This window comes from Coenobita brevimanus, chromosome 56, assembly GCF_032717465.1.
Source record: "Coenobita brevimanus isolate Jiangsu-jjx chromosome 56, ASM3271746v2, whole genome shotgun sequence".
Classification (NCBI taxonomy): domain Eukaryota; kingdom Metazoa; phylum Arthropoda; class Malacostraca; order Decapoda; family Coenobitidae; genus Coenobita; species Coenobita brevimanus.
In genome coordinates, this window is record NC_137009.1 from 9686057 (window position 1) to 9700857 (window position 14801).

The 14801-nt window shown below is 41.5% G+C and overlaps 1 pseudogene; it reads right to left on the bottom strand.

Annotated features, from left to right (window-relative positions):
- Positions 1 to 1123: 1123 nt before the first annotated feature.
- LOC145401865 (5S ribosomal RNA) lies at positions 1124 to 1242 on the bottom strand (annotated as a pseudogene).
- Between the last annotated feature and the right edge of the window lie 13559 nt (positions 1243 to 14801).

A 14801-nucleotide genomic window follows, 5' to 3' on the forward strand; every position in this document is an offset into this window, starting at 1 on the left:
CCCAGCAAGGGACACCATTTTGGGTTCAAGATCTTTGTTATGTGTGACTGTATGACTGGTTTTGTGCAAGACATAGTTTTGTACAGCGGCACACTGACAGACATAATAGAAGATCGAAGCATTGGACTCCCTGCGGCTGTTGTGAAGACAATGATAGAGAAGTACCGTCATCGTGGTCATGTCTTGTACCTGGACAACTGGTACTCTAGCCCCTTTTTAACTTTGTACCTCCACCTTCACGACACCGGAGTCTGTGGCACAGTTAAAAGAAACCATCGCCATATGGTCAAGGTTGGGATGAAACTTGACAAGAACGAGGTGGTTTTCTTCCAGGCGAATAACATCCTCGCCACCTTATGGAACCACAACAGAGAAGTCTACCTCCTGTCGACAGTACACCACTGCACAGACTCCGTGGATTACTGCAGCGAGAGGAGGTACCGCACTTGGAAACTGGAGTCGGTACTGGACTACAATGTCTACATGAGGCGAGTGGACCAGTCTGACTCCATGATTTCCAGTGTGGAGTGTGCCAGGACCACGATGAAGTGGTACAAAAAGCTCTTCCCCCACTTGCTCAACATCACGGTCCTCAACGCATGCTACCTCCACACCTTGACAAAAGGAACCTCTGAGACTTTTGAGGGGTTTGTGAGGGAGCTGTCTCGTGAAATTATCAGCAGGTATGCACAGGACAGGCCCTGCATCCCCACTGCTGCCCAGACTCCCCTACACCTCAGAGGACGCCACTTCCTCAACAACATCCCTCCTCAACCGATCCATCCTAGACCCCAGTGCTGCGCCACATATGCAAGCACTCTAAAGGAAGACCAGCCAGTCAGAGGAAAGACACAAGGTACCAGTGTGTAGACTGCAATGTAGGGTTGTGCCTTGAGCCATGTTTCTGGGAATATTACACCTTGGTACATTACTGATAGTGTGTGTGCTTGCTATAAAAGTAAGGCCTGTACATATCCGATAATATGGCGCTCAATATAATAGTTCATTCATTGCCAGACGTCATGTATCCCAAACGGGGTGGCCAAGGGCTTAGAGTTAATTGTTTTACAGGGAGGGGCACTAATCCTCCAGCAACCCCACTTGACACATAGGGAGAACGTTCTGCCAACAGCATCTGGTGTTCCCAGGCTGTCACCCATCCAAGTACTAACCAGACCCAACGTTGCTTAACTTCGCTGATCGAACAGGAAGCGGTGTACTCAACGTGGTATGGCCGTTAAGGCCTGTAAATATATGATAACAGTTATATATAGTGGAAACAGGTGTAATGTTAGTGAAAAAGTATTATATAAGTTGAAAAAGAGAATATAAGTTGAAACAACAGTCATACAGATTACACTCACTATGTATGTACTTTACATATGCACTAATATTACGCTACATACAACTGTAAGGCCCGAAAATATGTGATAACAGTTATATAGTGTGGAAATGGGTGTAATGTTAGTGGAAAAGTATTATATAAGTTGAAAAAGAGAATGTAAGTTGAAACAACAGTCATAGCGAGTTCACTCACTATGTGCATATGCTCTAATATTACACTAAATATAATTGTAAGGCCTGTAAATATGTGATAACAGTTACATAAAATGGAAGCGGGTGTAATTTTAGTGGAAAAGTATTATATAAATTGAAAAAAAAATGTAAGTTGAAACAAGAGTCATAGCGTGTTTGCTCACTATGTAAATACGCGCTATTATTACGCTAAATAAATCCCAGGGCCTGTAAGTATGTGATAACAGTTATATAAAGTGGAAACGGGTATAATGTTAGTGGGAAAGTATTATGTAAGTTGAAAAAATGAAATGTATGTTGAAACAAGTCACTGCAAATCATATGTGACCAATTTTGGTGATTTCGCTATGCTCGCCCAATGGAACAATGCTTATTTCGCCCATATGTTTGTGTGAAAAGCAATATGTTCTTGTTCTGTAAAATATTTTGTACCAAATCAATAAATACCTATTCTGAATGATTTTCAATACTTACCCCAACCATAGAAAATAGGACAGCAGCCGAGCATCTCCACAGAACACAGTACCAAGTGTGCAGAGGCTCACCTGTTTAGACAACTTCTAGGCTCAGGTGAGCACTTTCTCTGTGATCTGCCATCGTTTCTCACAAAAGTTGAGGTTTGAGCAGAAAAAAAAAAAATCAAAATCTGCCAGGGTTGAGGGGGGGGGGGTCAGTGGTGGAAAATCTGCTGGGACGGGGGAGGTTAACACCAGAATATCACAGTAGTCATAAAGAAGTATCAAGGGAAGGAGGTAAAGCTTAATTGTTGTGTCTTTCTGCCACTGAGCCATGATAAGTAGGCTGCGAAAAGACGAAAATCTCAGCCAAGCTAGTGTTTTAACTGTAGTATGTTAAAATGTAATGGAAATTACCGCTGTGGCCATGAACAAGGAACTCTGTATTAACCCACCCCATCCTGACATTTTCTGGGCAATGGTACGCCCCAGTCCCGACATTATTGGACCTTTTTTTTTTTTTTTTTTTGCTCAAACATCTGCTTTTGGTGAGAAACATCGAAAATTCATAGAGAAATCGCTCACATGAGGTTTAAATACTCGATACAGGTACGAGTACCTCCTTACCTGTCTGAGTTTTCTAACAGGCTGGCACCAAAGAAAACGAGTTCTATGGGAGGGTAACTATTTTATCCACTCATAAACAGTATTTATTTATTTACTTGGTACGAATTTATATGTAGTACAAGAGTATATTGGTTTTCAAAGAGTAATATAGGCATTATAAGCATTGTTTCACTCACTAACTCATCACCATTCATGACCTTTTTTTCCCACATTACCTGATCATCATTTCTGACTGTTTCTTCCTCTAATGCTATGTAAACTTTGTCCTCCACATTGTCATCGATTGGAGAATCACTCTGGCCCTGAATGTCTTTATTGGCCAGATCACTGGTAACAGGTGAATTGCCGAGACAATGGCGTGCAGGGGGGGGGGAGATTATGCGGTGTAAGGCATTGTCCCTGCTTGGCATCTTGTAGAGGAATAGAGGAAGGTGTCCCGTGTATACGTGCCAAAAATCAATTGCGAAATCACTTGTGAAAATTAAAAATTGTGCAAATTAGGGACATTGCAATGTTGCCATGTTAATTTACGTCTCCGGGATATCAGTGCACATCATGTGAGGATGTGAATTCACGTCTCCGGGGTTAACCCGCCCTGTCCCGTCAATGTATGGGCACATTGCAACGATATGCATTTGCCAGTCCCGGCGACGTACCGGTACGTTGTGCAATTGTAAGGTCCCTAATTTGCACAATTTTCAATATTCGCGCGTGATTTTTCGTATGTATACACGGGACACCTTCCTCTATTCCTCTACAAGATGCCAAGCAGAGACAATGTCTTACACTGCATAACCTCCCCCCTCCCCCCCTCACGCCATTGCCTCGGCAATTCACCTGTTACCAGTGACCTGGCAAGTAAAGATATTCAGGGCCAGAGTGATTCCCCAATCGATGACAATGTGGAGGACAATGTTTACATAGCATTAGAAGACACAGCCAGAAATAATGATCAGGTAATGTGGCAAAAAAAGGTCAGGTATGGTGATTAGTTAGTGAGTGAAACAATGCTTATAATGCCTTTATTACTGCTTGAAAACCAATATACTCTCATACTGCATATACATTCGTACCAAGTTAATAAATACCGTTTATGAGTGGATATAATAGTTACCCTCCCATAGAACTCGTTTTCTTTGGTGCCAGCATGTTGGAAAACCCAGTCAGGTAAGGAGGAACTCCTACCTGACTTGAGTATTTTAAACCTAAGGTGAGCGATTTCTCTATGAATTTTCGATGTTTCTCACCAAAAGCGAAGGTTTTAGCCAAAAAAATTTTTTTCGAAAATACCTCAGGACTGGGGGATGTCAGAGGTGTGGAAAACCTCGGAACGTGACGGGTTAAACAGAGGTCACGGCTGACGTTTTCTTAAGCTGACGGAAACTCACAGTAGCCATAGGTTTAATGCAGGTCGATTCATGTATAGCGCTTCTATTCCACTTCACCAGGCGATTTCTCATGCTTTGCAGGAGCGGATCAGTCAGCATTATCAGTGGCTATCCTGCATTTTTCATTCTTTCGAATCCCTGTGCCTCATACATGCCCACATCAGCAGACCAAGACGTTCTCCAGAATATATAAAGTGCTGGTAATTGAGTCTCTAATGGAACACAAAATATAGACCATGCTGTGTAAGGACTTCTCTTTATAGCTTACTCTTTTACTTTACAAACGATTAGATTTAGCTGAAGAAAACCACTTGGTACTGAATACATTGCTGGAGAGTGTATCAAACCACCCCAGTTCAACAGTTCAAACCTAAGCTTTAATCGTCCAGTGAGGGTAAGACAAATTGAAAATGACGCATTTGGGTTGATCAAGTGGATGAGTGTTCTGATTCTGATGTTGTTATAGCCCGGTGATTGTATTCAGCTAAGAGAAGACCACCCTACTATTTTGATTCTCCCCTCACAGCACATTACTGATATGTTACATCTCTATTCTTACCTAAAGGGGATCCAAGTCAGCCAAAACTGTTGTGCAATCTATAAACAACGTTATCTGAAGTTTCATGGTGCGTTTCAGTTTTTCTGTTATATGCAGGTCATGAAGTATTTGTCAGAACTTGGACTCGGCTCTTTTTATTTACCTTCGAAACTAAATCCACATTTGAATGATTAGGAAGCGTAAGAAAATGTCACCTAAATGAAAAGGCAAATCAAACAGATAAAAAGAGTAATAAAAGCTTTTCTGTTACAGTAATATTTATTCATTTATCTGTTTATTTATGTCTGTAGTTCCCATTGAAGATAATGAAATTATCTCCTACATTTTCTTGTTTCAGAATATTTTTCTTTATAATACCAAATCGATACGTTGAACCCTTATTTGTATATTATTCTTGCAGACGTCATAAAACTTTAGAAAACCTAGTACACTACACTAGTTGCGGAGGGATTAATGAGAACTGTATGAAACCCCTCCAGTAAAAAAAAAAAATCTAGAAACCTGGATATAAGTTCCTTAAGACAGAGAAAGACAGCAAATACAGTAAAAGTTGTCTTTTAGTGCATTACAGATTAAATATCTTCAGGGCAATGAGGTGCTCCAGAAACAAAAGCAACAGCCCGCACCCGTGGCCGAGGAAGAACAAGAAGAAAGCTCCCTGCAGGTGATTCAAGGTGAACACTACCTGGACAAGAAGAGAAGAGACACCATGTAATGAGAAGGAATCATTAAAAAATCAGAATATAACTGGCTGTTTTAGCACAGGCATGAGAACAATTGTGACACAGGTTGCACAAGGCAAGGGGATGGCGAGCGAAGGGAATCCAAACAGCTAGGGGGAGTTGGGGGGCATACCACTTAGGCTTGTTGATTTGTGTGTGTGTGTGTGAGTGTGTGCATAGGCGTAGAAACAATAATGAGGGTGCACAGGCGTAGAAAGAGTAATGAGACTGAGGAAGCACAAGGCAGGGGAATGCTGAGTGAAGCAAGCCCAGCTTAAGGGACGTTGTGTGGCCGCATGCACTGGGTATTATAGCATATTCTAAGTTCAAATAAGTTCGAAAAAAAATAAGCTATTGTCACACATAAGGTAGAATGGGAGCAAGTGCTCGTGGGTCCTTTGGGCCCCTGGCACTTGCCCCTGCGGAGGGCTCCCGCGTTTATGTGCTGTTGTAGTGTAATGTTGTCACTTGGATTTTTTGCAGCTAACCAAATGATCGTGTTATTTGCAGCTTTGGGAATGGAACCCAAGTTGTCCGAAGGCAAGTCTGAAATACTTTTGCATACCTGTGAGCCAAAAATTCTACGGAGATCCTATGCTGGGCACCAGGAGTGGCCCTTTTTGGTCAAAATGGGATCTCTCATTAAATATAGTAAAAGTTTTTCAATCGTGATGGGACCAAGTTTTTTCACATCAGCGATTTTTTTGCGATTTTTTTGCCAATTTTGGTGCAATTTGAATGTGTTGTTTCGGCTGCCCAAAATACACACACACACACACACACACACACACACGCCTACTGCTATAGTATATTAGATAACTAAAGGGATAAAGCTCCTGCTCATATGCGGTTAGCTAACCCCTTTGACCCCCCCCCTGAGTATGCCAATGGCCCATAAGTCTATCTATCTATCTATTGCCAGATGCCTTAATCCCGTAAGGGGTGGCCACGAACAAATCGCCTCCATGTCGCCCTGTCCCCCGTCATTTCATTACCCTGCTCCCAGCTCACACCACCTTCTCTCATATATATACCCCTTCACTCCATCCCTCCATCTCATCCTTGGCCTCCCCCTCCCTCTCCCCATCTCCACCTCACTCACATGCACTCTCCTCGTCAGTCACTCGCTCTCCATCCTCTCCACATGTCCAAAAACCTCAGTGTGTTTCACGTTATGTGTCCTATCACATCCACATCCACACCACAACGCTCCTTTACTTCCTCATTTGGCAGTCTGTTTCTCTATGTCAGGGGTTCTCAACCTTTCTAGTCTTATGTACCCCTTGAAGTCTTTCAGTATTGGTCACGTCCCCCTTACCCACAATGCAGCATCAGGAAGGGTAATAAGAAATGCATGGTTTATTGACTTAGTTTATTAAGTTTAAATTGTGTTATATATGTGGAGCAAACTTTTCAATTAATGTATGTCACTATGAGGTAGTGTTGAAAGGAACTAGTTACTGTCATAGGGAAACACTATGTGACTGGCTGCTAGCATGCAATACATTTACTAAAACAGAACTACAGCAGACAGTTTTCGATCATTGTGACACTGAACTAGTGCTGCTTGCAGCTAGTTGCAACCTGTAACTAGGTACAGTGATAGGTAATTCACTGTGTGTGTGAATAGCATAAAAAAAAAATAATAATAGAACTAAATCAGACACAATTTTTCAATAACTGTGACTGTGAGGTAGTGGTGCTATATACAGCTTATAACTAGTTACTCATGGGGAAATTACTGTGTGCGTGACTAGCGTCACTTGCATGAAAAAAAAATAACAAAATAGAATTAAGAAGGCATTGTGTTCCACTGACTGCGAACTAATGCTGATTGTTAAGCCTCGCAACTAGTTATTAGTAACTAGTTACTTATTCATAGGGAAGTCAGTGTGTGTGACTGCATTAAAATACAAGTATATACTAATTCAGTGAGATAGTTGGGCCTGTTTCTTTGCTACCAGCAAGTCAATCCTCGGCACAGTCTTTGAAAGAGGCACTCTTATGTCACCTTTGACTGCAAGACGTGAACGTAACTTGTTTTTAATCAAGCATAGTGCTGGGAATCCCTGCTCACAGCGGTATGTAGAAGGAAACCATTACCAGTTATTATGGCTGCAGTGTAGGCACATGACTTCGTAGCCGCAAGCAAAATCCATGACAACTTAAACGAGGGAAAAAAATCAGACTACAAATACACTGGAAACCATGAAGCAGATCTCAACGTACCTGAGGGTGAGGGTAGTGAGGGAAGAGTGGTGAGTGGGTGACAGTGAGAGACGAACAGTGCGTCTCACTTTGGTACCTGTTCGGTACGCGTGAGGAGAGACGTGATCGATAGAAAACGAGCAAGGGTGACTACTGTATTATGGGTTTGCAAGGTTGTGTGGCAAGTGTAGTCCAAGAGAGCTTTCTCTCAAATGACATAACTCCAAGTTTCCTTGTTAACGTTGTCACTTAGTGTCCTGGTTCTAGTGGAAGACACATCTAGCCTAGCACATGTAGGCCACTTTCTACAAACAGGTTTGCAGTTATTCAAAACCGAAGTATTTTGAGAAACCTGTCACGTACCCCCCAAATTCTTCTCACGTACCCCTGGGGGTACGCGTACCCCAGGTTGAGAACCCCTGCTCTATGTGACTTCACATGCTCCTCTTAAATAACTCATTTCCACTGCTCTCACTTTTGACTTCTGTCCCTCCAACAAGGTCCAAGCATCACTTCCATACGTTAGAGTTGGTATCACAATACTGTCATGTAGTAGGTTTTTCACTTCCATGCTCACTTCCCTGTTTCTTATCACTGCTTTCAAGGTACCAGCAACCTTTCTTCTCTGTTGCACCCTTTCAAGCACTTCACCCTCTAAACTTCCATTCTTACCCATCACACTACCCAAGTACTTAAACACACTCATATTTTCCATTTCCTCCTCATCCAGCCTCACTGTACATTCACTGACTTCACTTCTCTCGAAGACCATAACTTCACTCTTCCCTACTTTCACCTTTAGATTTCGTTTCGTACACACTCTCCCACACTCATCCACCACATAAAAGAAATTACTCGTTAGTGATTTACAGTAACGTGACCCTTTGATGTAAATCACTATACATCATAGGTATTATGGTCAAATGTGTTACTGTATATTATTCAAAAGAAATGAAAAAAAAAAAAAAGTATATTAATGAGAATGATAGCATGAGATGTGTGGAAAATATCAAAAGGAAAACAATGAGAAAAAATTGTTGACTGTAATCTGTTGCGTTTTCTATAAAGTATCACTAAATTTACGGCATTTATTTCATAATGACAAATGTAAATTAATAAATATATCGAATATTCAGTAATGGTTACAAATAAGGGAAGGTTATTTCATATCAGTTCACTTGAAGCTTCCAAAATACTCTATCTCCTTTTGTCATTGGCCATCGCAAACAGTTGGGCAATGTCTTTTAAACTATGGTGATCTGTAAGTTCTTTTTAAATGTGCATCATAATAACATTGACTTTCTCTTGGGTCATAGTGGACCTCAAGTACGTTTTCGGCCTTTTGAGAACTGAAAGGGTTTTCTCTGCAGTGGCACTTGTTGATGGAATTGTACAATAGAAACTGCATGGTGGTCAATTCACTGAAATTTGTCTTAGCCACCGGTGAGGAGCTAAACACTTCAACTAATGTGCGGATGCTGGAGACTTCCTTGATGACAAAACCATCTGGACTTGATGAGGCCTGGGAAAATATTTTATGAAAGTTATGTACTGGATGTAGTGTCCGTTATCTAGGTCACAGTAAGAAGTTTTAGGCACTGTGATAATATAATATTTGCAAAAATATTGGGTGGGCCCAAGCATACATCCTCCCCCCCCCCCCCAACAGTATCATTAGTTGGGCCTGTGAGGATCTATTGCCATCTGGGCTGGGGCACAGTATCGTGATTTTTTTAACAGAAAATATTGTTGTACCATAATCTTTGTCAGGAAAGAAATTTACTCAGTTGAATAACATAGTATGGAAGTAGCCAAACAATGTGAATTAAACAAGCTAACGTTCAGTGCGATTACTTCTCATCTCTCTCTCTCTCTCTCTCTCTCTCTCTCATCTAGATCTTACAAGCCTTGTGTCCGTCTCAACGGCTGTGTCCTCCTGCTCCTGTGATGACTTCTGGTCCTGGTATTCCTTCACATAAACGGCGTACAGGTCATATAGCCACTTGTTGATCAAGCCAGCCTCCACACACCGGCAAATCAACGAGTTGAAGTTTTTCTGATAAGGTGCACCCTGAAGAATGTAAGCCAATGCATGGTTTCTGCGAGCTTTCACATGACTGAAAATGCATAAATCATAGTCATCTGGATTTAACAATGCACACCTAAAATTTTGAATGATAACTCACATAACACTTCTTTCTGCCTCGCTTCCTTCAGCTGCTCTCAAAACCACATCACAGTCTTAACCAGCCTCAACCAAGAAATGATCCGGCATCCCTCCTATCTCCCCTTAGAATCATCCCAATCAATCATCCTTCCCTTTTCTCTCTTCTCAGGAAACACATACTTCATCACAGAATTATATATATATATATATATATATATATATATATATATATATATATATCATCAGCCATTTGAGTGTCCACTGCAGGACCGGCCTATCCCAACCGAATTGGGGACGATACAGCCAATGTATCTCTGCCAAGTGGCTTAAGCTGTCTGGTAGAGATTGTATGTAGGGTGAGATGTGCTTGTAAGTGTAATTGTAGTGATGGAGTGGCTTTGGATGTGTTTGTAATCTGTGAACCAAGTGTAATCGGCCCACGCAAGCCGATTGTGTGCAAGCATACTTTATAGTATGCGACACTGGTTCAACCACAGCACCCCTTGTGTCCGCCAATGCAGTAAGTGGCCAGAAGAATGCTCCCAAAGTTTATCACCCTGGTGGGGCGCGAACCCTCGTTCTTCAGTGCACGAAAACGCACACTCTACCACTGTACCACAGAGGCTCCATATATATATATATATATATATATATATATATATATATATATATATATGTATATATATATATATATATATATATATATATATATATATATTGTTACATAGCCTATGATTTCATCATCCTTTGTGTAATTCTAACGTACAGTGTGCTGCCTGTTTGATCACGAGCGTGTTCTACCTCAGTCCCCCCCCTTCTACCGTTATAGTAGAGTAAGTCGTCCTTTCTGTTGTTCAGTGCGGGATTGTCAACTCTTTGTCCCCATGGCTTCATTTGCGCGTCCTTCTTACAAGTTGTATGAAGCTCTGCTGGCCCCTATATAATGAGCTCAGTCTCTACATTAATTGCCACTTAGATCTGCTCCTCATTTTGTTCACATCTCTGTCCTCCCCTGTACAGTTATTGTTGTGACTGCTCAGGAAGTCTCCAACCATCTAGCAGCTGTGAAAGTTTTTCAGTATAACTGTTGTTGCATTTTTTCTTGTGCTGTGTAGCATAGGGTTAATTCTTAGGCCTAGTGAGTTTTTTTTGTGATTTATGTAAAGGTTCTTTTTGTCAGTCATTTTTGACAATATTTTGTATCTGTAATAATTTATCTTGCATTAACTGAGCATTACCCAGTGTATTTTCATTTTATCAGGGCTGACTTAGATAAATTTACCCATGCTAATTTCGTGTTAATAGAGGCTATTGCAGTTAACCATATATTTAACCTGTTTTTTGCCATTACATTATCCTTATGAGTCCTGAATGTTTTGTTGTTAGTTTGAGCATTAAACTTTAACTTGTAATTTTACCTAACTCTTTTGTTTTGAACCTGGAACTTTACGGGACAGTAGTGATTTTTAGTATTCTCACTTAAAGTGTACATTATCTTTCGCTGTTCCGTAACATAAATTTGGCGACCTTTTATAAGGATATTCAGGATATTATCATAAGGATATTGTTTGATATTTTGTGACTGTGATTTATTCGTGATGTCTACTATTTCTACACTTGATGAAGCCAAAGATTTTTTGTCAAATGTGCAAACAGTGTTGGATGTAGAAAACAGAACAAAGAATGAACTTAAGCTTGTTGCTCAACAATTGGGAATTGCTGTTCGCTCTCATCATTCTAAAGATCAAATTGTTGACATGATTAATGAAAGCTTGTTTAATGTAACTCCTCCAAATGAGCAAACGCAGATTGAATAAGCTAAGTTACAGCTAGCCCTGCAGGAGTCTCGTGCTAAGGAGGCGGAGGCTCGTATTCAGGAGGCACAGATACATGCACAAGTTGAACTTGCCAGGATTCAGGCAGACCATGAGTATCGCATGAAACAAGGTGGAACTGGATCATCTAGCTCTGATGATTTTGATGTGGCTAAAAATGTTAAACTTGTCCCTCCTTTTAATGAATCTGATTTAACAAAGTATTTTCAGTTGTTTGAGAGGGTAGCTACAGGTTTTAATTGGCCCAAAAAGTATTGGCCAGTAATCCTTCAAACTGTTCTCACCGGTAAAGCTCAAGTAACTTATGCATCTTTGCCTCAGGATCAATGTGATAATTATGATGTAGTTAAGAGCTTGATTCCTAAGGCCTATGAGCTTGTTCCTGAAGCCTATAGAGTAAAATTTAAGACAACTTATAAGCAAGATAAGCAATCCCATGTTGAGTATGCAAAAATCAAAGAAGATCTGTTAGAGCAGTGGTTAAATTCTAAGAATGTGGATTCTGATTTTGACAAATTTAAGCAGATGATTTTGCTGGAGGACTTCAAAAGGTGTATTTATGAAGATGTAAGCCTATATCTTGATGAGAGAAGAATAGATAATTTGTCTGATGCTGCAGTTTTAGCTGATGAATATGTTCTCACTCACAAGAGATATTCTAGAGAAAAAAGGAAAGCTGAGTGTAAGTACGTTGCCTCTACTCAGAGTACAGGTAACAGGAAAGAGAATAAAGATGATGTTTCTCAGGAAGTAAATACCAGCTCCACCTCTAGATTTCAGAAAAGTAAATGTACTTATTGCAGTAACCTTGGTCATACTATGGAGAAATGTTTCAGGAGACAGCGTGATGTGAACAAAAAGGAGTCTTTAAATATTCAGTCAATTGGTCTAGTGTCCACTCTTGAGAGTTCCCAGAATTCTTTAACTGAGTTAACTGAACCTGCTTTGAGGGGTAACTTAAATTCTCATGACGGAGCTCCTCTTTTGAGCAGTAACGTGGGTGACACTCAGGAGTTCATATGCTAATTTCCTGTCTGATGGTTTTGTCAGTCCTCTGGACAGTAATGACAGGAAATCAGTTAAAATATATCGTGATACAGGTGCTTGCCAATCCCTTATGCTGACCAGTGTTCTAGGCTCTAATGTTAATTCCTCTGATGAAACTGTAATCTTACAAGGTGTAGGGAATAATTACTTCTCTGTCCCTCTGTGCGGAGTTAATTTAGAGTCTGGATTTGTTAATGGTTCCGTTACGGTTGGGTTGGTTGAGACACTCCCAATGTCAGGTGTAACTTTCTTACTTGGAAATGATATTGGTGGAAGTCAAGTGTGTCCAGCTCCTCAGTTGTCTAGTGAGCCAATGGCTGCATCCCAGGATTGTGATGTCCCTGATGTGTTCTGTGCATGTGCTGTCACTAGGGCTAAGTCTAAAGTTACTGGTGATTTAAAGGATAATGATGATGATGATGTTATCCTAGCTGACACTTTTCTTGCTAATTTGGACCACTCACCAGATGAGGCAGTACCCCGTAGTGTTGATAATTTGTCTCGTCAAGAGTTGGTTGAGTTGCAGGTTGCTGACCCTGAGTTGAAAGGTCTAGCTAACTCTGCTTGCAGTGAGGAAGAGTCAGCCGGTGCTTCTACTTGTTATTATATAAAGTCAGGAGTGCTTATGAGGAAGTGGAGACCCCCAACAGCATCAGCCGACTGTGAATGGGAGATTGTACATCAAGTTGTCATCCCTCGTGTTTGTAGGCAGGATATCATTAGAGTGGCTCATGGCAGGACACCTTGGAGTGAGGAAGACTGTGGCACGCATTTTGAAACACTTCTATTAGCCAGGTATCTTCAGGGATGTTTCCTGGTATTGTAAGTCTTGTCACACCTGTCAAGTTGTGGGGAAGTGTAATCAGACCGAAAAGGCTGCACCTCTAGTTCCCATTCCTCCTTTTGAGGCGCCTTTCACCCGTGTGTTGGTGGATATTGTGGGCCCTCTTCCTAAGACTTCTTCAGGATTTTCTTATGTGTTGACCCTGATTGATATGGCTACTCGTTATCGTGAAGACATTCCACTTAGAAATATCTCAGCAAAGAACGTGGTTAAGGAAATGCTAGGGTTCTTCACAAAGTTTGGTCTGCCCAAGGAGGTACAGTCAGACCGAGGAAGTAATTTCATGTCAAATATTTTCAAGCAGTCTCTGAAAGAGTTGGGCATCACCCAGATCACGTCTTCAGCTCACCATCCCCAGACCCAAGGAGCGTTGGAGAGATATCATCAAACACTCAAATCGATGCTCAAGAAATACTGTTTGGAACATCAGAAAGACTGGGTTAAAGGTCTTCCATTCGTTCTGTTTGCTGCAAGAGAATCTCCAAATGAATCACTGGGCTTCTCACCTTTTGAACTACTGTTTGGCCATGAAGTAAGAGGACCCCTTAAGCTACTCAAGGAATGCTGGCTGTCGGAGGAAGATGACGTCAACCTGCTGTAGTATGTGATGAAGTTAAAAGAACGGCTGTCCACTGCTTTACAGCTGGCGAGAGAGAATTTAGGAGCTGCTCAGGAGAAGATGAAAACTTGGTATGATAAGAAGTCCAGGTTACGCCACTTTGAGCCAGGAGATCAGGTTTTGATTCTGCTACCAGTGCGTGGGCAACCTCTTCAAGCCAAGTTTAGTGGTCCTTATTTCGTGGAGAAGAAACTCAGTGATGTCATTTATGTTATCGCCACACCAGATCGTAGAAAGAACAAGCAACTATGTCACATCAACATGTGAAAGTTATATCACAGGCGGGACGAAAATAATCCAGTCTGCACTGTAGCTGTTCCACCCGAGTCTGCAAGTGAAGCTCTCCCATGCAGCATGAGCCTGAGTGATAGTTTGGGGAAGAATCCTGATATCATGAATGATCTCCAGACTAAGCTTTCTCATCTACCTCCCGAGGAAAGGCAGGAGTTTTCGGCATTACTGCAGGAGTACCCACAAGTGTTCCGTGCCACTCCAGGAAGAACCACTGTGTTGATGCATGATGTCGATGTTGGAGACGCAAAGCCAATTAAACTGCCTCCTTACCGTGTGAACCCAGCGAAAGTTCCTCTCATCCAGAAGGAGCTTGGCTACCTGTTGGACCACAAGATGATTGAGCCCTGTCAGAGTGAGTGGAGTTCTCCTGTCACTCTAGTCCCTAAGCCAGGTGGGTCACAGCGGCTTTGCATCGACTACAGACGTGTTAATCAGATAACCAAAACAGACACTTACCCTCTCCCTCGTGTGGAAGATTGCATAGACAAGATCGGAAAGGC